This window comes from Oncorhynchus gorbuscha, unplaced genomic scaffold (genome assembly GCF_021184085.1).
Source record: "Oncorhynchus gorbuscha isolate QuinsamMale2020 ecotype Even-year unplaced genomic scaffold, OgorEven_v1.0 Un_scaffold_1136, whole genome shotgun sequence".
In the NCBI taxonomy this organism is placed as follows: Eukaryota; Metazoa; Chordata; class Actinopteri; order Salmoniformes; family Salmonidae; genus Oncorhynchus; species Oncorhynchus gorbuscha.
The window spans coordinates 126,622-142,500 of record NW_025746006.1 but is presented as its reverse complement, the minus strand read 5'-3'; the positions used below and the strand labels follow the sequence as shown (position 1 = coordinate 142,500).

The window sequence follows — 15,879 nt, the reverse complement described above, 5'->3', positions numbered from 1 at the left end:
CACAACATGCTGTTACTGATCCAGTGTCTGAGGGAACTATGTCACAACATGTTGTTACTGATCCAGTGACTGAGGGAACTATGTCACAACATGTTGTTACTGATCCAGTGACTGAGGGAACTATGTCACAACATGTTGTTACTGATCCAGTGTCTAAGGGAACTATGTCACAACATGTTGTTACTGATCCAGTGACTGAGGGAACTATGTCACAACATGTTGTTACTGATCCAGTGACTGAGGGAACTATGTCACAACATGTTGTTGTGCAGTAGTCCAGTAGTCGACCCAAAACATCGGCGATGCAGAAGGGGCAGACAAGCGTCCACCTGGTCAGACTCCGTAGAAGTGCATATCGCCCACCGCTCCTGAGTATACTACTAGCCAATGTCCAGTGTCTTGACAACAAGGTAGACAAAATTCGAGCAACGGTTGCCTTCCAGAGAGACAGAGATTGTAACATTCTCTGTTTCACGGAAACATGGCTCAGGATATGTTGTCGGAATCAGTTCAGCCACCGGGCTTCTCCATGCATCGCTGACAGAGATAAAGACCTCTGGGAAGAGGAAGGACGGGGGTGTATGCTTTATGATTAACGACTTATGGTGTAATCATAACGACATACATGAACTCAAATCCGTCTGCTCACCCAACCTAGAATTCTTTACAATCAAATTTTACCTACCAAGAGAATTCTCGTCAGGTATAGTCACAGTTGTGTACATTCCCCCGCAAGCAGACATCAAGACGGCCATCAAGGAATTTCACTGGACTATACGCAAACTGGAAACCATACATCCTGAGGCTGCATTTATTGTAGCTGGAGATTTTAACAAAGCACAGTTGAGAACAAGGCTACCTAAATTCTACCAGCATATCGATTGCGCTACGCGCATGGGCAATACACCACTGCTACTCAAACTTCCGTGATGCATAAAAAGCCCTCCCCTGCCCTCCTTCGGCAAATCCGACCACAACGCCATCAGAAACTCAAACAGGATGTACCAGTAACGAGAACCATTCAACGCTGGTCCGACCAATCGGAAGCCACGTTTCAAGATTGTTTTGATCACGCGGACTGGAAAATGTTCCTGTCAGCCTCAGAGAACAACGTCGACCTATACGCTGACTCGGTGATTTTGTTTCTAAAGAAGTGCATTGGAGATGATGTACCCACTGTGACTATTCAAACCTTCCCCAACCAGAAACCATGGATGGATGGCGGCATTTGTGCAGAACTGAAAGCGCATTTAACCATGGAATTAGGTCTGGGAATATGACGGAATATAAACAGTGTAGCTATTCCCTCTGCGAGGCAATCAAACAAGCGAATTGCCAGTGCAGGGACAAGGTGGAGTTGCAATTCAACGGCTCAGACACAAGACGTATGTGGCAGGGTCTACAGGAAATCACAGACTACAAAAAGAAAACCAACCACGTCACGGACACTGACGTCATGCTTCCAGACAAACTAAACGCCTTTGCTTTGAGGATAATACAGTGCCACCCCGCGGCCGGCTAACAAGGACTGCCCCCTCCTTCGCCGTGGCTGACGTGAGTAAAACGTTTAAACATGTTAACCCTCGCAAGGCTGCTGGCCTAGACGGCATCCCTAGCCACGTCCCTCAGAGCATGCAGACCAGCTGGCTGGTGTGTTTACGGACATATTCAATCGCTCCCTATTCCAGTCTGTTGTACCTACATGCTTCAAGATGGCTACCATGGTTCCTGTACCCAATAAGGAAAAGATAACTGAATTAAATTACTACCACCCCGTAGCACTCACTTCTGTCATCATGAAGTGCTTTGAGAGACTAGTCAAGGATCATATCACCTCCACCTTACCGGCCAGCCTAGAGCCTAGACCCACTTCAGTTTGCATACCTCCCCAACAGGTCCACAGATGATACAATCGCCATCCCACTGCCCACTGCCCTGTCCCATCTGGACAAGAGGAATACCTATGTGAGAATGCTGTTCATTGACTACAGCTCAGCATTCAACCCCACAGTACCCTCCAAGCTCATCATCAAGCTGAGGCCCAGGGTCTCAACCCAACCGTGTGCAATTGGATCCTGACTTTCTGACGGGCCGCCCCCAGGTAGTGAAGGTAGGAAATAACATCTCCACTTCCGACCCTCAACATTGGGGCCTCACAAGGGTGCATGCTCAGCCCCCTCTTGTACTCCCTGTTCACCCATGACTGGGTGGCCATGCAATGCCTCCAACTCAATCATCAAGTTTACAGACAACACAACATTAGTGGGCTTGATAACCAACAATGACGAGACGGCCTACAGGGAGGAGGTGAGGGCCCTCAGAGTGTGGTGTCAGGAAAATAACCTGTCACTAAATGTCAAGAAAACAAAGGAGATGATCGTGGACTTCAGAAAACAGCAGAGGGAGCACCGCCCTATCCACATCGACGAGACCGCAGTGGAGAAGGTGGAAGGTTTTAAGTTCCTCGGTGTACACATCACAGACAAACTGAATTGGTCCACCCACATAGACAGTGTGGTTAAGAAGGCCAACAGTCCCTCTTCAATCTCAGGATGCTGAAGAAATTTGGCTTGTCACCCAAAACCTTGACAAACTTTTACGGATGCACAATCGAGAGCATCCTGTCGGGCTGTATCACCGCCTGGTACGGCAACTGCACTGCCCTCAACCACAAGGCTCTCCAGAGGGTGGTGTGGTCTGCACAACGCATCACCGGGGCAAACTACCTGCCCTCCATGACACCTACAGCACCCAATGTCACAGGAAGGCCAAAAATATCATCGAGGACATCAACCACCCGAACCACTGCCTGTTCACCCCGCTACCATCCAGAAGGCGAGGTCAGTACAGGTGCATCAAAGCTGGGACCGAAAAACTGGAAAAAAGCTTCTATCTCAAGGCCATCAGACTGCTAAACAGCCATCACTAGCACAGAGAGGCTGCTGCCTACATTGAGACCCAATCACTGGCCACTTTAACAAATGGATCACTAGTCACTTTACACAATGCCACTCTAAATAATGGCAATTTAATAATGTTTACATATCTTACATCACATGTATATACTGTATTTTATACCATCTATTGCACCTTGCCTATGACACTTGGCCATCGCTCATCCATATAGATTTAGATTTGTGTGTATTAGGTAGTTGTTGGGGAATTGTTAGATTACTTGTTAGATATTACTGCACTGTCGGAACTAGAAGCACAAGCATTTCGCTACACTTGCATTAACATCTGCTAACCATGTGTATGTGACAAATACAATTTGATTTGAAACTAATACAATATGTCTGGACAGGGTATAGAATAGGAAACTAATAAACTTTGTCTGGACAGTGTCTGTGAATCTGTGAAAGAGGCATGCTATGGTCCTCTATGGACCTCTATGGTCCTCTATGGACCTCTATGGACCTATGTGGCCCTCTATGGAATTCTATGGTCCTCTATGGTCCTCTATGGACCTCTATGGTCCTCTATAGTCCTCTATAGTCCTCTATGGACCTCTATGGTCCTCTATGGACCTCTATGGACCTCTATGGACCTCTCTATGGACCTATATGGTCCTCTATGGTCCTCTATAGTCCTCTATAGTCCTCTATGGTCCTCTATGGTCCTCTATAGTCCTCTATGGACCTCTATGGTCCTCTATGGACCTCTATGGACCTCTATGGTCCTCCATGGTCCTCTGGAGTGTGTGGTTGACTGTTTTTGTCTCTTTGTAGACTGTGACATTTGGCTAAATCTTTGTAATCTTTTATTTACAGTGAGAACGTTGTTAATATTAGTATTACAATATTTGTCCTAAGAATAGCTGAACTCTACGTCGGGGTCTGGGCCTAGCGCCATGTTGTGGGGTTTTAGAGGAAAAAGGCCCATTTTGGCTGAGGAGTTACATTTCCATTGATGATTATTACGGAGACTGCGTCCCAAACGGGACCCTATTCCCGAACGCAGTGCACTACACATGGTACCATTTAGAACGCATCTTGAGGAATTAGGGTTTTCGCGTTTAGGCCAACTTGACCGTTATTCAACGGGCTCAAAATAAAACCATGGTCAGAATCAGATATTGTTTTATTATTTGTAATGTATTCACAATTTCTGATGTATTATTTATTATATCTCATCTATTGTTAAGGGCATGTATTTATCCACTGGCAGGTTCCTGTTGTGATCAGTGGTCTGTAATACAGAGGTATTGTTGATAGACTGACTATAGGGGGTTATAACGTCATCACAGTTATTTGCTTGATAGATTTGACTACAGTTGTGTTTGTTTGGTAGACTGTTGACTATAGGGGTTTATGATGTCATCACAGTTGTGTTTGTTTGGTAGACTGTTGACTATAGGGGTTTATGATGTCATCACAGTTGTGTTTGCTTGGTAGACTGTTGACTATAGGGGTTTATGATGTCATCACAGTTGTGTTTGTTTGGTAGACTGTTGACTATAGGGGTTTATGATGTCATCACAGTTGTGTTTGTTTGGTAGACTGTTGACTATAGGGGTTTATGATGTCATCACAGTTGTGTATGCTTGGTAGACTGTTGACTATAGGGGTTTATGATGTCATCACAGTTGTGTTTGCTTGGTAGACTGTTGACTATAGGGGTTTATGATGTCATCACAGTTGTGTTTGCTTGGTAGACTGTTGACTATAGGGGTTTATGATGTCATCACAGTTGTGTTTGCTTGGTAGACTGTTGACTATAGGGGTTTATGATGTCATCACAGTTGTGTTTGTTTGGTAGACTGTTGACTATAGGGGTTTATGATGTCATCACAGTTGTGTTTGTTTGGTAGACTGTTGACTATAGGGGTTTATGATGTCATCACAGTTGTGTTTGTTTGGTAGACTGTTGACTATAGGGGTTTATGATGTCATCACAGTTGTGTTTGCTTGGTAGACTGTTGACTATAGGGGTTTATGATGTCATCACAGTTGTGTTTGTTTGGTAGACTGTTGACTATAGGGGTTTATGATGTCATCACAGTTGTGTTTGTTTGGTAGACTGTTGACTATAGGGGTTTATGATGTCATCACAGTTGTGTTTGCTTGGTAGACTGTTGACTATAGGGGTTTATGATGTCATCACAGTTGTGTATGCTTGGTAGACTGTTGACTATAGGGGTTTATGATGTCATCACAGTTGTTTGTTTGGTAGACTGTTGACTATAGGGGTTTATGATGTCATCACAGTTGTGTTTGCTTGGTAGACTGTTGACTATAGGGGTTTATGATGTCATCACTGTTGTGTTTGCTTAATATTGTAACTTAAGCACCTAAAGCACACACGCAGGAGAAGGGCTCTCTATCAAGGAGTGACCCCTATACTGAATATCATACTGTATGTCACGTGTGGGAAAGAAATCTAACATAGACATTGGCTTGGGGATAAACTACTCTCAGACCCTATATGGTTAGAGCTTGGGGATAAACTACTCCTAGACCCTACAGGGTTAGAGCTTGGGGATAAACTACTCCTAGATCCTACAGGGTTAGAGCTTGGGGATAAACTACTCCTAGACCCTACAGGGTTAGATATTGGGGGTAAACTACTCCTAGACCCTACATGGGTAGAGCTTGGGGATAAACTACTCCTAGACCCTACAGGGTTAGAGCTTGGGGGTAAACTACTCCTAGATCCTACAGGGTTAGAGCTTGGGGGTAAACTACTCCTAGACCCTACAGGGTTAGAGCTTGGGGGTAAACTACTCCTAGACCCTACAGGGTTAGAGCTTGGGGAAACACTACTCCTAGACCCTATATGGTTAGAGCTTGGGGATAAACTACTCCTACACCCTAAAGGGTTAGAGCTTGGGGATAAACTAGGACTCACAGATCCTACAGGGCTAGAAATCACTCAAAAGTCCGTAAATGACCTTTTAAGGATTCTGGTAGTTATAGTAACCAAACTGGATCCACCTTGCTTTCCTTGGGGAGGTTTCTGTGTTTTGCCACTCTGAAAGGAGGGTCTTTGTGTCTGACTGAAAGCATCTTTGTGTGTGTGTTTCCCTGTTGGTGGGAAAGTGGTGGGAGTCACACAGGTCAAGCATTCAGGTAGGGAGTAGTATTTCCTTATTGTGGAACAGAAAAAACACAAACACCTGAGAGTGTTGGGTACATGTTAGTTTGACCTCTGACCTTTCCATACAACTTCTTCCCACAGGTAATTCTAAGTCAGTATTAAGAGAATGTTGTTGTGACAGCAATATGAGGACGATATGATACGGACAATGCCTTTAACACAACAATACCTTTCGGACCACCCTCTAAAGAAGATAAGTCCTTTGTGAAACTGCCTTTCCAAGAAACAGTGTGTGTTGATCAGTAAAGTGTTCCATCTTAGCTTGAGTCTTTACAAAAGGCTGTTACCGCTTCACAGAGAGCCACACAAGCCTTAGAGGGATTGGCAGAGCTTTACTGGAACACATGTAAAGTGGTTTCAGAAGTATCTTGTTGACACTGATCCAATAGAGCTGGTCCATCCTGCTCTCAGCACAGGAGATCCTGTCTGATGAGCATGGAGCGATGTCGAGGGCTGGGATTGACAGCATGGGAATCGATATATCTGACACGCAGATCAGTGTATTGTATATGGGACAGACAAGGAATCAGACGTTCAAAGAGTACAACATTATATATTTTAAAAATCTATAGGTAGGGGGCGGCAGTGGTTAGAGTGTAGGGACGGCAGGTATCCTAGTGGTTAGAGTGTAGGGACGGCAGGTAGCCTAGTGGTTAGAGTGTAGGGGCAGGCAGGTAGCCTAGTGGTTAGAGTGTAGGGACGGCAGGTAGCCTAGTGGTTAGAGTGCCTAGTGGTTAGAGTGTAGGGACGGCAGGTAGCCTAGTGGTTAGAGTGTAGGGACGGCAGGTAGCCTAGTGGTTAGAGTGCCTAGTGGTTAGAGTGTAGGGGCGGCAGGTAGCCTAGTGGTTAGAGTGTAGTGCCTAGGGTTAGAGTGTAGGGCAGGCAGGTAGCCTAGTGGTTAGAGGTAGCCTAGGGACGTTAGGTAGCCTAGTGGTTAGAGTGTAGGGACGGCAGGTAGCCTAGTGGTTAGAGGTAGCCTAGTGGTTAGAGTGTAGGGGCAGGCAGGTAGCCTAGTGGTTAGAGTGTAGGGGCAGGCAGGTAGCCTAGTGGTTAGAGTGTAGGGGCAGGCAGGTGCCTAGTGGTTAGAGTGTAGGGGCGGCAGGTAGCCTAGTGGTTAGAGCTTTGGACTAGTAACCGAAAGGTTGCAAGATTGAATCCCCGAGCTGACAAGGTAAAAATCTGTCTTTCTGCCCCTGAACAAGGCAGTTAACCCACTGTTACTAGGCCATCATTGAAAATAATAATTTTTTCTTAACTGACTTGCCTAGTAAAATAAAACAGGCAAAGCAGGGACATAAATGGTAGTTTTAAAAGGGATTTATTAGAAAAACAACAAATGTGAAATACAGCCGTTGTCTGTTTTTTGTCTAAGTACGAATACAAGCCAAATCCCTTATCTGGATTTAAAATGGCTGACATCTGCTCCAGAACTAATTTCCCACCCACTAGCAGCAAGCAGCAGTTGTCCTAATATACAGCCAGAACAGGGCCTTGTTTTCACCCAGCTGTTGTCCTGTTACAGGCTGGAAGTATAAGGTTCAGGAATGACCTAGCAGTACATAGCTTGTTGGGGTCTAGTAGCAACACTCCCAGCACAAGAACATAGTGTATATTGCAAGCCTGGAGACAGTGGTTGGAATCCTGCGTCCTCCCTTCCTACTGTTCCTAGCTGTTCTCTAGCTGCCCCTTTGATTTGGGATGTGTGTACAGTTTAAACAATACTGAAAGATTAGTGGAACTTTATTCACCCAGCAGTATGTTGTCTTGTTCCAGGCTGTGTGTTCAAGGGCCAGGAGTTACCCCATTCTATTGTCCTGTTCCAGGCTGTGTGTTCAAGGGCCAGGAGTTACCCCATTCTATTGTCCTGTTCCAGGCTGTGTGTTCAAGGGCCAGGAGTTACCCCATTCTATTGTCCTGTTCCAGGCTGTGTGTTCAAGGGCCAGGAGTTACCCCATTCTATTGTCCTGTTCCAGGCTGTGTGTACAAGGGCCAGGAGTTACCCCATTCTATTGTCTTGTTCCAGGCTGTGTGTTCAAGGGCCAGGAGTTACCCCATTCTATTGTCCTGTTCCAGGCTGTGTGTACAAGGGCCAGGAGTTACCCCATTCTATTGTCCTGTTCCAGGCTGTGTGTTCAAGGGCCAGGAGTTACCCCATTCTATTGTCCTGTTCCAGGCTGTGTGTACAAGGGCCAGGAGTTACCCCATTCTATTGTCCTGTTCCAGGCTGTGTGTTCAAGGGCCAGGAGTTACCCCATTCTATTGTCCTGTTCCAGGCTGTGTGTTCAAGGGCCAGGAGTTACCCCATTCTATTGTCCTGTTCCAGGCTGTGTGTTCAAGGGCCAGGAGTTACCCCATTCTATTGTCCTGTTCCAGGCTGTGTGTTCAAGGGCCAGGAGTTACCCCATTCTATTGTCCTGTTCCAGGCTGTGTGTTGAAGGGCCAGGAGTTACCCCATTCTATTGTCCTGTTCCAGGCTGTGTGTTCAAGGGCCAGGAGTTACCCCATTCTATTGTCCTGTTCCAGGCTGTGTGTTCAAGGGCCAGGAGTTACCCCATTCTATTGTCCTGTTCCAGGCTGTGTGTTCAAGGGCCAGGAGTTACCCCATTCTATTGTCCTGTTCCAGGCTGTGTGTTCAAGGGCCAGGAGTTACTCATTCTATTGTCTTGTTCCAGGCTGTGTGTACAAGGGCCAGGAGTGCAGGCTGGTAATCCACTACGAGCAGGGCTTCTCTGTCCTGGCTGAGCAGAAGGGGGAGGACCAGGTGGACCAGGGGAACCAGAAACAAGCCAAACCTCTCCTCTGCTACCCCTTCGAACGCCTCAAGATGTCCTCCGACGACGGGGTCAGGATGCTCTTCCTGGATTTCAGTGGAAAAGAGGGTGAAATTGTAAGTGTGTTTAAAAAAAAAACAAGAAGCAAGGCATCCTCCTCTTGATATTCCACATTACAGTAGATCCACCATGTGACCTTTCCCCTACATTAACCTGGTTATCATTCACCTATCGGGACCATTGTTTCTACTAGGGACAGGATCACTCTAAACAACCGTCTCTGTTAGTTGATGACTTTACATGAGACCGTATTTCATGGAGGATAAAAACACCCAGTTGACTCATATTTCATTGCAGTTTCTCTTTGCTCGACTTCGACCCGGTTAAATGAACACAAACAAGTAAAGATGGAAACGTTTCCACAGAATCCCCTATACGTTAAACAGGAAATGAGTCATACATGGGCATACTGAAACACTGTCCTGCAAGTCCCTCTGCTGTTTATGAAAATAACTCTGTTTAGATGTGTTCTACTCTCAGAACACTACACCTGGAATAGAAAATAACTAATGGAACTCACCATTAGATCTCATGGAACTGTAATATAATGGAACTCACCATTAGAACTCATGGAACTGTAATATAATAGAACTCACAATTAGAACTCATGGAACTGTAATATAATAGAACTCACCATTAGAACTCATGGAACTGTAATATAATAGAACTCACCATTAGAACTCATGGAACTGTAATATAATAGAACTCACCATTAGAACTCATGGAACTGTAATATAATAGAACTCACCATTAGAACTCATGGAACTGTAATATAATAGAACTCACCATTAGATCTCATGGAACTGTAATATAATAGAACTCACCATTAGATCTCATGGAACTGTAATATAATAGAGCTCACCATTAGATCTCATGGAACTGTAATATAATAGAACTAATGGAACTCACCATTAGAACTCATGGAACTGTAATATAATAGAACTCACCATTAGATCTCATGGAACTGTAATATAATAGAACTAATGGAACCCACCATTAGATCTCATGGAACTGTAATATAATGGAACCCACCATTAGATCTCATGGAACTGCAATATAATAGAACTCACCATTAGAACTCATGGAACTGTAATATAATGGAACCCACCATTAGATCTCATGGAACTGTAATATAATAGAACTCACCATTAGATCTCATGGAACTGTAATATAATAGAACTAATGGAACTCACCATTAGATCTCATGGAACTGTAATATAATGGAACTAATAGAACTCACCATTAGATCTCATGGAACTGTAATATAATAGAGCTCACCATTAGATCTCATGGAACTGTAATATAATAGAACTCACCATTAGAACTCATGGAACTGTAATATAATAGAACTCACCATTAGAACTCATGGAACTGTAATATAATAGAGCTCACCATTAGATCTCATGGAACTGTAATATAATAGAACTCACCATTAGAACTCATGGAACTGTAATATAATAGAACTCACCATTAGATCTCATGGAACTGTAATATAATAGAACTCACCATTAGAACTCATGGAACTGTAATATAATAGAACTCACCATTAGATCTCATGGAACTGTAATATAATAGAACTAATGGAACTCACCATTAGAACTCATGGAACTGTAATATAATAGAACTCACCATTAGAACTCATGGAACTGTAATATAATAGAACTCACCATTAGAACTCATGGAACTGTAATATAATAGAACTCACCATTAGAACTCATGGAACTGTAATATAATGGAACTCACCATTAGATCTCATGGAACTGTAATATAATAGAACTCACCATTAGATCTCATGGAACTGTAATATAATAGAACTCACCATTAGAACTCATGGAACTGCAATACAATAGAACTCACCATTAGATGTCATGGAACTGTAATATAATATAACTAATGGAACTCACAATTAGAAGTCATGGAACTGTAATATAATAGAACTAATGGAACTCACCATTAGATCTCATGGAACTGTAATATAATAGAACTCACCATTAGATCTCATGGAACTGTAATATAATAGAAGTAATGGAACTCACCATTAGATCTCATGGAACTGTAATATAATGGAACTCACCATTAGATCTCATGGAACTGTAATATAATAGAACTCACCATTAGAACTCATGGAACTGTAATATAATAGAACTCACCATTAGATCTCATGGAACTGTAATATAATAGAACTCACCATTAGAACTCATGGAACTGTAATATAATGGAACTCACCATTATATCTCATGGAACTGTAATATAATAGAACTCACCATTAGATCTCATGGAACTTTAATATAATATAACTAATGGAACTCACCATTAGATCTCATGGAACTGTAATATAATGGAACTCACCATTAGAACTCATGGAACTGTAATATAATAGAACTCACCATTAGAACTCATGGAACTGTAATATAATAGAACTCACCATTAGAACTCATGGAACTGTAATATAATAGAACTCACCATTAGAACTCATGGAACTGTAATATAATGGAACTCACCATTAGATCTCACGGAACTGTAATATAATAGAACTCACCATTAGATCTCATGGAACTGTAATATAATAGAACTCACCATTAGATCTCATGGAACTGTAATATAATAGAACTCACCATTAGATCTCATGGAACTGTAATATAATAGAACTCACCATTAGATCTCATGGAACTGTAATATAATAGAACTAATGGAACTCACCATTAGAACTCATGGAACTGTAATATAATAGAACTCACCATTAGATCTCATGGAACTGTAATATAATGGAACTCACCATTAGATCTCATGGAACTGTAATATAATAGAACTCACCATTAGATCTCATGGAACTGTAATATAATAGAACTCACCATTAGAACTCATGGAACTGTAATATAATGGAACTCACCATTATATCTCATGGAACTGTAATATAATAGAACTCACCATTAGAACTCATGGAACTGCAATACAATAGAACTCACCATTAGATGTCATGGAACTGTAATATAATATAACTAATGGAACTCACAATTAGAAGTCATGGAACTGTAATATAATAGAACTAATGGAACTCACCATTAGATCTCATGGAACTGTAATATAATAGAACTCACCATTAGATCTCATGGAACTGTAATATAATAGAAGTAATGGAACTCACCATTAGATCTCATGGAACTGTAATATAATGGAACTCACCATTAGATCTCATGGAACTGTAATATAATAGAACTCACCATTAGAACTCATGGAACTGTAATATAATAGAACTCACCATTAGATCTCATGGAACTGTAATATAATAGAACTCACCATTAGAACTCATGGAACTGTAATATAATGGAACTCACCATTATATCTCATGGAACTGTAATATAATAGAACTCACCATTAGATCTCATGGAACTTTAATATAATATAACTAATGGAACTCACCATTAGATCTCATGGAACTGTAATATAATGGAACTCACCATTAGAACTCATGGAACTGTAATATAATAGAACTCACCATTAGAACTCATGGAACTGTAATATAATAGAACTCACCATTAGAACTCATGGAACTGTAATATAATAGAACTCACCATTAGAACTCATGGAACTGTAATATAATGGAACTCACCATTAGATCTCACGGAACTGTAATATAATAGAACTCACCATTAGATCTCATGGAACTGTAATATAATAGAACTCACCATTAGATCTCATGGAACTGTAATATAATAGAACTCACCATTAGATCTCATGGAACTGTAATATAATAGAACTCACCATTAGATCTCATGGAACTGTAATATAATAGAACTAATGGAACTCACCATTAGAACTCATGGAACTGTAATATAATAGAACTCACCATTAGATCTCATGGAACTGTAATATAATGGAACTCACCATTAGATCTCATGGAACTGTAATATAATAGAACTAATGGAACTCACCATTAAATCTCATGGAACTGTAATATAATAGAACTCACCATTAGAAGTCATGGAACTGTAATATAATAGAACTCACCATTAGATCTCATGGAACTGTAATATAATAGAACTAATGGAACTCACCATTAGATCTCATGGAACTGTAATATAATAGAACTAATGGAACTCACCATTAGATTTCATGGAACTGTAATATAATAGAACTAATGGAACTCACCATTAGATCTCATGGAACTGTAATATAATAGAACTAATGGAACTCACCATTAGATTTCATGGAACTGTAATATAATAGAACTAATGGAACTCACCATTAGATCTCATGGAACTGTAATATAATAGAACTAATGGAACTCACCATTAGATCTCATGGAACTGTAATATAATAGAACTAATGGAACTCACCATTAGATCTCATGGAACTGTAATATAATAGAACTAATGGAACTCACCATTAGATCTCATGGAACTGTAATATAATGGAACTCACCATTAGATCTCATGGAACTGTAATACAATAGAACTCACCATTAGATCTCATGGAACTGTAATATAATAGAACTCACCATTAGAACTCATGAAACTGTAATATAATAGAACTCACCATTAGAACTAGAATGTAACATCTAACATTCTCTCCTGTTCTATGTTCAGCAGCTGGACCTCCACTCGTGCCCAAAGCCTATCGTCTTCATCCTCCACTCATTCCTCTCGGCAAAGATCGCCAGACTCGGCCTGGTAGCATAAAGGTTCTGTTTACCACCAACGGACCACAAGGACTGAACTGTTCCAGACTTCTAGAGTGGAGAGTCCCGGAGTTCCACAGTGGAGTGTACAGAACAGAGGACAAGGCTGATAACTGAACTACGAGAACAAGGACTGTGATGTGCAGTGAACTAGACACAGGATCTACCCTGATTCAAAGTCCACACAAACAGCTAAAAATGAATGGATCATGTTTCAAAAAACTTGAATGAGTTGTTTTGTGTATTTATAGAAACACATGCATTACCGATGACATCATAGTGAGAGATTAGTTACAACAGAAGAAATTGTTTTGTTCAAATCGTCGTTAAGCTGTACAAGAACAATAATCTATTGTTTTGGTACTAAAAACCTACTGGAAGTATGATCTATCTAGCATCCATCCATCCTATGCTAATTGTTTATTCGTCAATCTCTGTCTGCAAATTATTCAGCGATTACTGTTAAACTTAAATGAAAAAGTTACGGTGAAAAAGATTGTGAAGGCTGCTTGAAAATTGGAATTGTCCTACGCCTTTGGCAGCTATTATAATTCAAGGCTTAGTTTTATTTGAACTCTGTTAATGATGCACATAAATGACATATAAGACTTATTATTATTATTATTATTATATTATATGACATATAAGACTTATTATTATTATTATTATTATTATTATATTATATGACATATAAGACTTATTATTATTATTATTATTATATTATATGACATATAAGACTTATTATTATTATTATTATTATATTATATGACATATAAGACTTATTATTATTATTATTATTATTATTATATTATATGACATATAAGACTTATTATTATTATTATTATTATTATTATATTATATGACATATAAGACTTATTATTATTATTATTATTATATTATATGACATATAAGACTTATTATTATTATTATTATATTATATGACATATAAGACTTATTATTATTATTATTATTATATTATATGACATATAAGACTTATTATTATTATTATTATTATATTATATGACATATAAGACTTATTATTATTATTATATTATATGACATATAAGACTTATTATTATTATTATTATTATATTATATGACATATAAGACTTATTATTATTATTATTATTATTATATTATATTATATGACATATAAGACTATTATTATTATTATTATTATATTATATGACATATAAGACTATTATTATTATTATTATTATATTATATTATATGACATATAAGACTATTATTATTATTATTATTATATTATATTATATGACATATAAGACTATTATTATTATTATTATTATATTATATGACATATAAGACTATTATTATTATTATTATTATATTATATTATATGACATATAAGACTATTATTATTATTATTATTATATTATATTATATGACATATAAGACTATTATTATTATTATTATTATATTATATGACATATAAGACTTATTATTATTATTATTATTATTATATTATATTATATGACATATAAGACTATTATTATTATTATTATTATATTATATGACATATAAGACTATTATTATTATTATTATTATATTATATGACATATAAGACTATTATTATTATTATTATTATTATATTATATTATATGACATATAAGACTATTATTATTATTATTATTATTATATTATATTATATGACATATAAGACTATTATTATTATTATTATTATATTATATGACATATAAGACTATTATTATTATTATTATTATATTATATGACATATAAGACTTATTATTATTATTATTATTATATTATATGACATATAAGACTTATTATTATTATTATTATTATTATATTATATTATATGACATATAAGACTATTATTATTATTATTATTATATTATATGACATATAAGACTATTATTATTATTATTATTATATTATATGACATATAAGACTATTATTATTATTATTATTATATTATATTATATGACATATAAGACTATTATTATTATTATTATTATATTATATGACATATAAGACTTATTATTATTATTATTATTATTATATTATATTATATGACATATAAGACTATTATTATTATTATTATTATATTATATTATATGACATATAAGACTTATTATTATTATTATATTATATTATATGACATATAAGACTTATTATTATTATTATTATTATTATATTATATTATATGACATATAAGACTTATTATTATTATTATTATATTATATTATATTATATGACATATAAGACTTATTATTATTATTATATTATATT

The 15,879-nt window shown here is 38.2% G+C and overlaps 1 pseudogene; it reads left to right on the top strand.

The window, feature by feature from the left end:
• LOC124021597 overlaps nucleotides 1-14,215 on the top strand; it is a 69,911-nt pseudogene extending 55,696 nt beyond the window's left edge.
• The last annotated feature ends 1,664 nt before the right edge of the window (nucleotides 14,216-15,879 follow it).